The sequence below is a fragment of the Felis catus genome, chromosome E3 (genome assembly GCF_018350175.1).
Source record: "Felis catus isolate Fca126 chromosome E3, F.catus_Fca126_mat1.0, whole genome shotgun sequence".
NCBI lineage: Eukaryota > Metazoa > Chordata > Mammalia > Carnivora > Felidae > Felis > Felis catus.
In genome coordinates, this window is record NC_058383.1 from 13,468,243 (window position 1) to 13,481,450 (window position 13,208).

At 41.8% G+C, this 13,208-nt stretch overlaps 1 protein-coding gene and 1 pseudogene across 10 annotated transcripts in view; one reads left to right on the top strand and one right to left on the bottom strand.

The window, feature by feature from the left end:
* The window catches only part of AUTS2 (activator of transcription and developmental regulator AUTS2), a 1,119,695-nt gene that overhangs the window by 664,300 nt on the left and 442,187 nt on the right, over positions 1-13,208 (top strand). The window lies entirely within an intron of this gene.
* LOC111558310 lies at positions 12,570-12,659 on the bottom strand (annotated as a pseudogene).

The following is a 13,208-nucleotide window of genomic DNA, read 5'->3' on the forward strand; positions in this document are numbered from 1 at the left end:
TGAAAATTCTCCTGCTGGGGACTGTTCCAGCCAGTGATTAACAAACCTTAGTTATTTGCGAAGTAGTTTCCACACCGCATAGTAAGATACATACATGAGGCACAGTGCAGTGTTTATGTGAGAATAATGTCGATTATTTGAATCTAGGCCTCAGAACCTACCTGAATACGGGTTTTACAGTTTTGTGTAATTGCCTTTTCTTTTGTGTTTGCATAGAAGGCATTACGTAGCTGGAAGATGATGGCAATTATAATTTATTATGCTGTAATTGTTACCTAAATGTTTTTGAATAAGCAAAAATCACATCTGTTTAGGAATAAGTTGCACAGCAAGAGAATTCCCTTTGAAATGAATGCCGTGTTCTCATATTCTGTAACTGTACACATAAAACAACGTATTTATTTCCCCACTGAGTCCATTACATTCCCAAGTCAAACCACATCCTATCTTCCCTTCCCATATTAAACCCTTTGATTTAATGGAGGTTTTAACTACTGGTTCTTTAGGGAATTTTCAGTAGGCTTTGCACAGATTAGGTTATTGGAAAGTATAGTTATTTGCTTGTAAAGTGGCAGTTCTGTGTCAAAATTGATTTTCTCTGGAGCTGCAACAGTAAAAAAGATAAGCTTCTGCTTTGCATCCCAAATGCCCTGATGTTCCAACCGTGATAGTTTTCCCTTTGCTTCTTGCTCAGCATCATTCCGTTCCAGGCTAGTTTGGACAGGCAGATATGAGCACGTGTAGCCCACAGGACTCTGATATCCAGTGGTGATAATTGACCGGGCCTCTCCTCACTCTGGTTGCCACTGGTCTGTGACAACCAGTGTTCTGGGCATGGTGAGCATAGCATTTCTTCCCTTTGCCATTAAATAGGAAATGCATAAGCCAGGAATGGTTTTGTTTGTTCCACAGAAATGTAGCAGTTGAAATAATTACCTTGCCATGCCCAGGCTAACAGGATTTATCTTCCATTATAGATCTTGAAGACATATGCAAGAATAGTTTACTTCTCTAAATATACTAGGCTACTCACTTAGAAACGATTTCACTGTGTAAAAGAGAGCAGTCATAGCTGGTGGCATTACCTAGAAAAGCTTTGATAGCCAGAAAGATGAAGGGTAAAGTATTCTCTGTTTTTCTGCTCCCACTCATAAAATAGAATTGGAGTTTATGTGAATAACAGGCAGCCTCATTTTATTTTTTTATGCCCTGGTTGCAAGTTAGGGGTCCTTTAAGATGGGCCTTAATCTTAGGTGCTTCCCTGCAGCATATGTCCATCTCTCTAGTGGCCTCCAAGAGATGAGTATCTTCTTACTGTGGTCAGAGCCTGCCTGGATGACCAAGATGGACAGTCAATCTGTTCTTTCTCAGACTCGGTGAAGGCCACATTTCTGAGGTTATTTGGGGGATATTGTCCCATCTGTGTTGTTCTGGAATGCTGATTCCTACTCCTCGCTGTTTGTGTTGTTTTTCTTTTTTTTTTTTTAACCTCAGTTCTATCTCCAGCTAGATGCCCTTTATAGATTTTGCTTTTTTGTTGTGTTTCGGGTTTGAAGCTCCAGTGTGCATCCTATGAGTACTGTTCCATGTGGCATATTTCATTCAGTTAAATCTTGGTCTCCTGTCTTTGATCATCAAAATGTTACCAGATTGCCTTTGTTCCAGCTCAGCTGTTGCCACTCTGACTTTCACTACTAGCCGCTCACAGACAGTGCATCCCAGTGCATAACTTAATCGTGAAATCTGAGTCTCCCTTCTGGGACCAGTCCCAGGTGTTGATGGATCTGTGAAGGCGCATGACCTTAGCTCAGAAGGATCAAAAAGAACACAAACTAGGCTTCCCTGTGTCAGGTTCAAGTTTCACTTGGTGCCCTGATAGTTAATAATATAGATTTTAAGAGTTGAATCAAGAAGCCTAGGATTTTAATTCATCTTTCTTTATACTCTTTCATTAGAGTTCATTCACTCCATCCATCTACTCATCCTTATATCCACCAGTCCACTCAATAATTAACATACATCAGTGATAACTTCCAGCGTTTTAAACACTAGGGATAGAAAAAGATTAAGATACACACCTTTGCTTTGCAAATGACAAAGCGGCGTGAAACCATTTGCTGAACCCTGTGGCCAGTCTGTGGCAGAGTGGATACTTAGAACCCATTTCTAGAGGCGTCTTCCCCGTGACCCTTATCTTTAAAGTTCTTACAGTAGTAGATTTAGACTCCTCACACATTTATGTTTTGGAAGTATCATGTGGTTGAAAATTAGAGAAAGCTGATGGAAACAAAATTGCTTGTACATTTACTAATGTGATGAAGCAAATTAAAGGAACAATCATTCACTACTCTTGTTAAGTTTCCTTTGAGTACTTATGATGAATAACAGTATTGTCAGCATATTCTATATATAGTTTTATGCCCTGCCCTCTCTGCTCGACATTATATAGTCATCGTCCTCCCACATCATGAGATACTTTTCCAAAACATGATAATTAATGACTCTGTATTATTTCAAAGTATAAAGTTTGTTTAACTGTTTTGTGTGTGTATTTGACTTTTGCTTCTATGGTTAGTGTTTTTGTTTTTTTTTTTTTAATTTTCCACCCTTATCACCTGAGCCTCCTTGTAATAAATCATTGCACATATCTGTCCTTGTTTCATTAGGATAAATTTCTGTGAGTGCTGTTACTGCATCAAAAGAAATGAACTTAAGGCTATAGATATATATTGTCCTGGGTCTGCTTTTATCCTTAATCATCCAGGATCCCTGACCAAGTGGCCAACTATGTAGTATCTTCAGCTTAGGAAAGAGTGTTCTTCTGCCAAGTGTAGCCACAGAACTGCTTTCCAGCAAAGAAGTCCCCTCCATAGCTAAGCTTCCTGTTGAGGGAGTTTTCGTAGAAAAAATGGCATTTGATCGAAGTCTTGAGGAAGTTGGAGCTTCAAAACGTGAAGAGGAGGATAAATTTTCCTAGCAGAAGAAACAAAGTGTTCAGAGGGAAGACTTTATTAAAACTGTACAGGATCTTAGAGACAGTAGTTATCTAACACTTTTAACCAAAGAAAGCATTTTTTTCAACCCAAATCTTGTTTAGCATATCAATACTGCAGCCTGATCAAAGTACAATAAAATCCGAGGGAGGTTGGGGAGCTCAAAACGGAGGGTAGAATCTCCTCTGCCCAGCATCCCTTGAACTTCCTGCACAGGTCCTGAGGTACACTTCTGAAACCCAAGGCCCTTTAAAAAACAAATTTAAAACCACTCATCCCAGTTTGAAGTTGAGGACACCGAGACACAGAGACAGAATGTGACTTCCCCCGAGGGCAGAACCGCTTCTGGAAGCTTGGTCTGGTGCTTTCACCCTGCCCCAAAGCCGGAATTCGGGGCTTTTATCAATACACGCTCCCCTGCAGGTTGGAAGAGATTATTTTTACTTTCTTAGGCTGTGTATTGTTGCAAGGTCCCAAGAGATTAATGTATGTATTAACTTCTGTAAGATGTTTCCCCAATCCATATTAACCATGTCTGACTGAGGCTCAAAGGATCTATTAAATTATATCCAGGTTCCTATTAAATCACTACGCTGCCAGTAATACCTGGGCTCACCTTCTCCTTAACCCAAATTAACACGGGCTCTTAGCGGTCTCAAATCTAACGCAGGTTCCTGAGATGAACAAGTGACTGGGAAGACGGGAGAGGAGAAAATTAAAATAAATGATACAGTGACCTCCTCACACCACTCATGGTTTCTCAATTAACCAAAAGCCAGCCGGCTCCTCATCGCTGTTCTTTCAGTAATAGGTTTCACCCTCCCGTTCAGTGCCAGCCCACACGGGTGCACACACAGACACACACTTTGCTAATCAGATTGGCAGCAAATAGAATTAAACCATTAAGGCAATTAAGCAATTCTTAGATAACATTTGATCAGTTCAATGAAAATGCAAATGCATGCTTCTTTTAGAGAAATAAGTTGATGAAAAGTCATTTCGTGTTCCATAATCTTCATTAACTTTTTTTCCAAATAAAGATTGCCATGTTTTAGGCTCAGAGCTGCACAGATGGAATGGGATTTTTTTTTTTTTTTTTTTTTTTTTTTGTTTCCACTCTGTTCATCCTTTTATAACCCACCATGTTTTTCTGCCTCAGACTCTTCTGGCACATTTAGGTAATCTTACCTACAGCCTCTTCTTTGCACCTCGAAGCAAACTCTGTTTATTTTCTTTTGACGCGTGATGACTCACATTTTAAAGGCCAAACAGCTTCTCAGACCTTGAGTTCAGACTACATTCCTGCAGTGTTCTGACACGATTGTGGTTGGGTCCCCATGTGCTGTAGGTGCGGTACCTGATGCTGTGGTGCTGATACTTCTTTCTCCGTGCGCCCCTCGCTTAAGGTGTCTCCTCTCTCACTGGCTCGCGGGGATGGCAGTCCTGCTCTCAAAAATAGGCGCTTGAAAGCGTGAGGTCTTTGCATTGGTGCTTCTAAGCTTGTGCCGGAGTCCCCGTGTGCCCTCTGCACACTACTGCTGCCGCCCTCAATCCTCGACAAGTCTCAGCCTGGGCCTCCCTCACCCCACTACAGTGCCTTTCCTGCTCCAGCACAGGGTTTCCAAACCCGAGGGTCAACAGCTAGGGACTTGCAAAAATATTTATATCTTGTGGTTTCAGCTCAGACCCACTTAATCAGTATCTCCAAAGTTTGGCTTAGGGGTTTGGGGGGGGGGTGTTTTTTAATCTCCCTATTTGATTAGAGTCATCAGCCAGTCTTTATAAGACTTACATCTAGATGCCATATTGGTTTTTTTCCCTATAAATTAGAGACCATAACACATAGTCTGACCTATGATCTGCCAGTGATACAGAAATCCAAAAAGTTTTATGAATGTCTTCTTTATAAAGAAAAATAAAACTCCTTCTGTGGCAGGTCGTTTTATGCACACACACACACACATACACACACACACACATAGAGTGTGTTGTCTCATGTACATGTACATAGATATGTAGATATAGATAGATTTGTAGATAAATGGAGATGTAGAGATAGACCTAGATAGATATGTGGTTTTGAGTGTTCAAATAAATGTCATTAGAGGCAGATGAAACCTGAGGGCCAGCTGTCTAATCACATTGTGGCTGGGACATTCTATTTAGCGCATCGCCTCCTTTTCCATGTTAATAAAGTATTGCAGCAAACTCTCATCCAGCGGGACACATGACCTTGGTGTGCCTGCCTGCAGATTTTTGAGAGGGTAAATATAAACATTAATGCCAAAAATTTCATATGCTTCAGGAATGTCACCAGTGCTTTTTCAGCCCAAAGCAGCCTTGAATTTTACTAATTCATTCATCAATATATGTTAGCAGGAGAACTCCTCTTTCGAGCATTTTTTGGAGACTGTTCAGCAGCTATTAAAACCATCAAGCCCCCAGTGCCACCCGTGTTACAAGGAAGAATGATGTTTTGAGAAGCGATTGAGTACAGCATCCCAGGAAATATTTCTCACCTATTACTGTACACAAAGGCTTACATTTTCTTACATTACAACTTAGAAAGACTTCTAACGGGTAGACTTTTGGGAAGTAGACATGTAATGTCCTCAGCAATACTGGAAAATCTCATTAATTTGCTAAACAAACAAGTGGGGTTGTAAAGGATATTGCAAAGATTATAAAGGGAGGTTTAATCATCTGTGTTTAACTGGCTCTAAAAGCACCAAGTTCTCAAGTTCTTAAGATTCTGATGTCAGGTCTTCCTTCATTAAACTTGCCTAAGATATTTTAGCTGTTGGTTAGAATTACATTTTGGACTTCAGGATAATTCTGTATTTCTTTTTGAAAAAAATTCTTTGCATGAGCATTTAGGCCTTAATTCAAACTGAAGTTTCCCCTCAGTTGTTCTAAATTACATTTTAGGTGTGTGTGTGTGTGTGTGTATGTGTGTGTGTGTGTGTGTGGTTGTATTCATACCATGTATGGTGGAGGGCGAAGGGGGGGAGACACGTCAGCAAGTGTATTACATTCTGTTCACAAGAATATCCTGAAGGTTTGCCTGAGTGAGGGAATTGTGTATATTAAAGGCTATTGTTCATTATTACTGCATAAAAATGGGCTTTTTAAAATTTTATAAGTAGGTATAAAATTTCAGACTCCCTACCTCTCTTGTTTAATTTTCACACTCAGAGGAATAAAGTGTTTCAGTATGTGTTGATCTTTCTTATTGGGTTGTTGTAGTTCAGGAGCTTTTGTCTCAAAAAGAGAATATTCTAAAATAGTATTCTTTCTTGAACCCATAAGGTTGGGCCTTTGATAACATGAGGTATTGTGAGGTTCTGGAGGGAAGATTCTGTGTGGGTCTCTCCCACTGCCTTCATCCTACAGACCTCACCAGTCTGCTGTAATCTTATAATTAATTAATGACTTTTAAGTCAGCCAAGGTAGGTAGTATGAAGGCTTACATTTCGAAGAATTGCATCATGGATGGTGATATTTAGATACATACATTTTTTAAAAGCTTCCATACCAAATCCCAAAAGGAGAGATTGACAGACACTTCTAATATTAATTTATAGAGCTCCATTGTTCGTGTAATGCCCTCAAAACCAAAGGCATTGATTGGGTTTATAGAACCCACAGCACATCACAGTTATACTAAATTGCCCTGATACTGTTTTAACTTGCTTTAGTGTTTTAGTCATTTGAAGATAATATTTTCCAGTGACGTATGTATACTACTGACTGTCTTCTTGAGCTAACTCATTGCATCCTTTTTCTGTCCTTCTGTCCCCTAAAGCTGTTCTTGAATTCTTCCTGTCCTCTTGGCTTATGTCTTCCTGGCCACCCATGCACCACTGTCTAGTGTGAGTTCAGTAATAAAGCCACCAGGTTGTGTTTGTGTGTTCATTACTTTAAAGATGGCTCACCTAGGGGTCTGGGGTACAAACCCTGGAGTCTTAACCAATCAGGTGGTTTTGGACAGTCCGTCTGGGCTCATTCTTTTTCTTTCTGCTGCTTGACTTTCACTCCCTGCCCCTCTGAGCTCTTCTGAGACACCAGGAGAGAATGAGTGGGTACACGAATGAAAAGTATGTGTGTGTCTGCACATACACGTGTGGCAATTCTTTTTCTGAAGATGTTTCCTTTGGAGATCATTTCCATCCTGTCCTAGAACATTCCTTCTCTTTAAAAAAGAGCATTTAGCCTGCACCTTAATGAACAGTCTTCTTCAAGCTCCCTTATAGCTGTGCAGAGTTTATCAGGGAGGCTGCTGTCTATCAGGGGTAGAATCTTTGGAGACAAAATGCTTCTCCCCAGGGTCTCACTGGGGTTCAGTCTCACTGGGGTTCCTACATACCACTCCGAGCGGGAAAGGAGCCTACAGCACTGACCTGTGTACTCACGCTGCCCTATGTTCTCTGTGATGGAGCCGGCAAATGAGAGCCACCCACATGAATCCCCCCCCCCCAAATAAAACCCGAATTAGCAGGGAATGACAAATAGCCACTGGTCCCTACTTATTTTACCAGGCCCAGTGTCTTTCCTGTCCTCATGAGATTTCTGGCCTTCCAGTTGATGCCTTTTGCAGCCCTCTCCCCTCTTCCCCTTACCAAGGGCCCCAGGGATCTATAATAGGCTTGCGTTAATTGCCTGTTGAAGGACAGAAGCAGTTCCTGGAAGGCAGATGGTGATCCCCAGTTGAGCACCATTGGGTAGGAGAAGGGAGCTGAGGTTGATCTAGCAACTGGAAGAGGATGCACTTGCACACGCACACGTGCACAAACATGCCCACGCACACGTACTGTCCCACTGCATTTCCCAGAGCATCACGTAAGCACCGATCAGGCTCTAGTGGTTTTCCCGCACCCACGCTCTGCTCTTGTTTGGTTGGCTGCACAGTAACTCAGGAAAGCCAGAGACTATCCATTTGAATCCCCTTGTAGGCTACAGGAGTTTTAGATAGAAGACACCCCAGAGAACGCTATATAATTCAGAGATTTATGAAGGTCACCTCATGGCCCCATTTCCTCTCTAAGAAACGTGTCTCTCAATCTGCATTGCACATGTTCCCTTATTGCCAGAAGGGCTTTATAGGTGTCCTGCACGCTTCACCTCTTTTCCTCGCCCGTCCCAGACCAAGAACTATAAAAACGTCTATTTTTCCCCCCTCCTTATCTCTTCTTTTAGACATACCTAGGCTGCCATTTCGTTGTTCTGTGGTGACTGTGGTGTAACACGGGAGGGGGAGGCACCGACAGCTGCTTTCTGCCCCAGCCACATTCACATTCTTTGACCGGGCCCTGTTTTCCGTCTTTCACTCTCAGCCAGCACGCCCCCTCCTCAGGTCTCAGGGCGCGGCGTTTTGCTTCCTCCCTATAGTTTGTGCCCGTCACCACTGCGCACGTCTGCTGCTGCTCTCCCGCCCAGAGCAAAGGAATCCCTGCAAATCGAACTGGGAGCAGAAGCAGGGGCCCTCTTCTCACTCGGCGTCACCCCTGCGTGTCTCACTCCTTCCACTGTTCCTGTAAAACGCTGCAACTTGCTGGCAGAGTAGAAGCTCGACAGGCCCGTAAAGACCCCATTTACAACTGAGGAAACTGAGGCTGGGGGGCCGCGGGTGATAGTGTCTGCTCGATGGCTGCTTCAGATTTAGGCGGCTTTGCGTTGGTGGTATAGTGGTGAGCATAGCTGCCTTCCAGATTTAGGCGGCTTTGAACCACTGCTCGGCATTTTACTCAGTAGATCTGTCCCTGAGTGCGCTTCAGAGTGTGCCCAGCAGAGCATAGTTAGCCTGGGTCAGGAGTGCCGCGTGGTGCTGGCAGCCTTGGCAGTCTGGAGGGCTTACCCAGGAGCTTCGATTTGGGGTGTGGCACGGCGTCTGAAGATGATGCTCAGTTCTACGCTGAGTGCCTTGTGAACACCCTCCCCGCCCCCCCCCGGCAGACATCTTGCAGAGAAGCATGCAGGAGAAATGCTCTCTGTCGCGAGAGCAAGGCTGCTCCCTCTTAAAAAGGTAATACCCAAAGGCACTCTCTTAATGGAATTTTTTGGTTTGCTGATTATAGCAGCAGCAGAGCTGCATTCTAGAGATTTCAGAAAATGTGGCAAATTTCAAAGGAAAAAATCAAAGTTGTGTTTGTAACAAAATGGAGTGGTCACCAATCCTAGTATTTTTTGGTGTAAGCGTTCCAATCTTCCTTCTTCCTGTGTCTCACACAAAGTTTCTTCAAGGTTGTTAAATGGTTTTCCAGAGGCTGGTTTTTAAGGACTACAGAGTGTCCTGTTATATGGATAATACCATTAGTGGTCTAACTGTATTTAGGATATTTGGATTTTTTTTCAAACCATCATTGTTACGAATAATGTATCTCAGTGATTATTTCTTTGGGATACGTGTATCCTTGGGAAATTATTCAGTGAAAGGAAACGAAGCCCTTTTCAGACAAGATCAGGCATGTTCAGGGTGGTATGGCCATAGACATGAAGCCCTTTTCAGAATGTGCTATGGATTATTACATTTCACTTCAGAGTGTCCCAGTCGTGTTGCCACCAGTGATAAATGAAGATGCCCACCGAAAAGTCACACCTCTGTGGTTTCCCTCTTTTGAAAAAGACATTTCACCATGTAAAACTCCTTCCTTATGTATGATTTATAATAATGTAGGTATGAGTTCATAAAAATATTGAATTTGGATTCTCTCCAATTTCCCTTTTAGTAGAAAGGCTCAAGTTCAGTAACAAATTCTACTTGGAATTTCCTTGGGTAAAATGATATACTTTGATTACTTAAATTCATGACAAGTAACACATAGACATTAATTAATTAAAACGCTTGCTAAAACCTTGAATAATACAGGGATTTAGCTTGACAGTGCAGTTTAAAAATCAAATAAGGCAGACCTACACTGGCCTCCTTGGAGATGACCGTCGGTGGGAAACATGGACTTTAAACAACATACATTAAGGGGTGCCTGGGTGGCTCAGTCGGTTAAGCGTCTGACTTCAGCTCAGGTCATGATCTCACAGTTTGTGAGTTCAAGCCCGCATCAGGCTCTGTGCTGACAGCTCAGAGCCTGGAGCCTGCTTCAGATTCTGTGTCTCCCTCTCTCTCTGCCCCTTACCCGCTCACGCTCTGTCTCTCTCAAAAATAAATAAACATTACAAAAAAATTAGCATACGTTAACATAGAGCGAGTTTTTTTATAATATATGAAATTTATTGTCAAATTGGTTTCCATACAACACCCAGTGCTCATCCCAAAAGGTGCCCTCTTCAATACCCATCACCTACCCTTCCCTCCCTCCCACCCCCCATCAACCCTCAGTTTGCTCTCAGTTTTTAAGAGTCTCTTATGCTTTGGCTCTCTCCCACTCTAACCTCTTTTTTTTTTTCCTTCCCCTCCCCCATGGGTTTCTGTTAAGTTTCTCAGGATCCACATAAGAGTGAAAACATATGATATCTGTCTTTCTCTGTATGGCTTATTTCACTTAGCATCACACTCTCCAGTTCCGTCCACGTTGCTACAAAGGGCCATACTTCATTCTTTCTCATTGCCACGTAGTACTCCATTGTGTATATAAACCACAATTTCTTTATCCATTCATCAGTGGATGGACATTTAGGCTCTTTCCACAATTTGGCTATTGTTGAGAGTGCTGCTATAAACATTGGGGTACAAGTGCCCCTATGCATCAGTACTCCTGTATCCCTTGGGTAAATTCCTAGCAGTGCTACTGCTGGGTCATAGGGTAGGTCTATTTTTAATTTTTGAGGAACCTCCACACTGTTTTCCAGAGTGGCTGCACCAGTTTGCATTCCTACCAACAGTGCAAGAGGGTTCCCGTTTCTCCACATCCTTTCCAGCATCTATAGTCTCCTGATTTGTTCATTTTGGCCTTGAGCGAGTTTTTAATTGTCCATCTTTTCAAGCTGCTCTTCAATTCTATGGACATAAAGGCCTTAGAAAATATGTATAAATTGATTGAGTCTAAATTTTCACATTTTAGGTCATTTCTAATAAAACATTTACATATAAGGTTTAAATCCAGTAAAACAAAAGAAGACTAGCCAAGTAATAAAGAATTTGGGAGAGAGAAGACAATTATACCAGACAACCTTGGACACCCCCCCCCAAAAAAAAAAACAAATGGGCATAAAACTCAGGCCAAGTTTCCTGCAGCCTGTACAAAAACTGGAAATTAGTCATTTTTTCCCTTTGCAGTTTTTATTTTATTATTTATTGAGATGAACCATCAAAGTTCATCAGAATAGGAAGTGCTTTCCTTGTCACTAAATGTTGAAAAGAAACTATAAACAAGGACTTGAAACAACAGACAGAGGACAGTGTCATGTTCAGAGCTTTGAGTAGGGTTCATACAAGAGAGAGAGAGGGAGGGAGGGAAGGAGGGAGAAATGATTTGTGTTCACCATTTTGTTGAGTATAAACTCAAGGCACAAGATTAAATTGTGGCTCTTTGCTGGCATTTCTGAGAGGAGCTGGGCACCAACTCCTTAAGTCTGTGGAGGTTTGATTGGCTAGGAGACAGAATTTGGAAATATCTGCATGGTCCCGAGACCGGTGGTTCTCCAACTTACCTCCACCAAAACAGCTTTCCTGCGAGCTACACTGAGCCATTTCACTGTCTGTAACCAAATGATGCTCTTTTTTCCACCAAAAGAAAAAAGAAAAGAAAAAAAATGGGAAATAGAACCAAGAGAGTGAGTAAAATTACCTTAGATATAGGTTTTTCTAGTGCATATATCTGGTGAGCTTTGCCTTATCGTGTGATCAGGTAACAAATATGAATAGACAAACTATTAACCATGGATAAGATTCAGCTCAACACCTCGTTCTGAGGAGGACGCCATCTTTCATTTGTTTTTAAATATGTAACATGGTCATGTATTTTATGAGTCAAATTGTCCTGTTTCACATCACAAAATTAAACATATCAGGATTTAATGGTGTTCCATAACCATTATTAGCCCAGACGAGCTCATGATTTCCAGGTGTTCTGGTACATGAATCAGTTTGAAAACCTTGCTGGGCATCAGTGCTGAGCACCTGAAGTGCAGCCATGCCCATAGGTGATCAGAAAGCTCTCCGGTAGCATCTGACTTTGGGAGCGGGGTTAGGAAACCTGACACTTTGTTATAAAAATGAAAGATCTCAAATAGCATGTTGCCCTCCTAAGGGGCCCGGAACAACCCGTGTGCAAGGCAGTCGTTAAAAATTAACAGCTTCTGTATCTGCCAGAAGCTTCCTTAGGCTCCAGACGTATGCGCTGAGCTTCACATACAGTATCTCTAAACCTCACCACAGCCTTGCAAGGTATCATCCATGTTTCACTGATGGGGAAACTGAGGCACAGAGAAGCTAAGTGACTTGACCAAGATCGCGGAGTTCAGAATGACCCAGCAGAACACCTCTAGATCTCTATCTCTTTTTTTTAAGGTTTACTTTGATAAAGCCTGTGAAACAGGATTTTTCTTTTAATGCAGGTTTTGAATAGAATACACACATACACACACAAAGTAATTATAAATCACAGACTAAAAACAAACAAAAATAATACGGACCGCTTCACAAATTTGTCATCCTTGAGCAGGGGCCATCCTAATCTCTGTATCGTTCCAGTTTTCCTCTAGATAACTTACCTGCGCTCCTTCCTCTACAGGCACTGCCCTGCAGTGATCAAGATTAGGTTCCTCAAAAAACTTAAAAATAGAACTCTCTTACCATCCAACAATTCACTTATGGGCATTTATCAGAAGAAAATAAATACACGAATTCAAAAAGATATATGCACCCCATGTTCCTCGTAGCAGTATTTGTAACAGCCAAGATATGGAAGCAGCCCAAGGGTCCATCCACTGATGAATGTGTTAGAAGATGTGGTGTATATATACAATGGAATATCACTCAGCCATCAAAAAGAATGAAATCTTGCCATTTGCAACAACATGGATGGACCTACAGGGAGTAATGCTAAGTGAAATAAGACAGAGAAAGGTATATGTGATTTCATTTGTATGTGGAATGTTTAAAAAAACAAAACAAATATATAAACAAGACAGAAGCTGACTCATAATAAATACAGAGAACAAACTGGGGCTGCTAGAGGGGATGGGCAGAGGGTGAGTAAAATAAGTAAAGGGAATTAGGAGGTATAAATTCCAAGTTATAAAATAAATAAGACCTGGGGG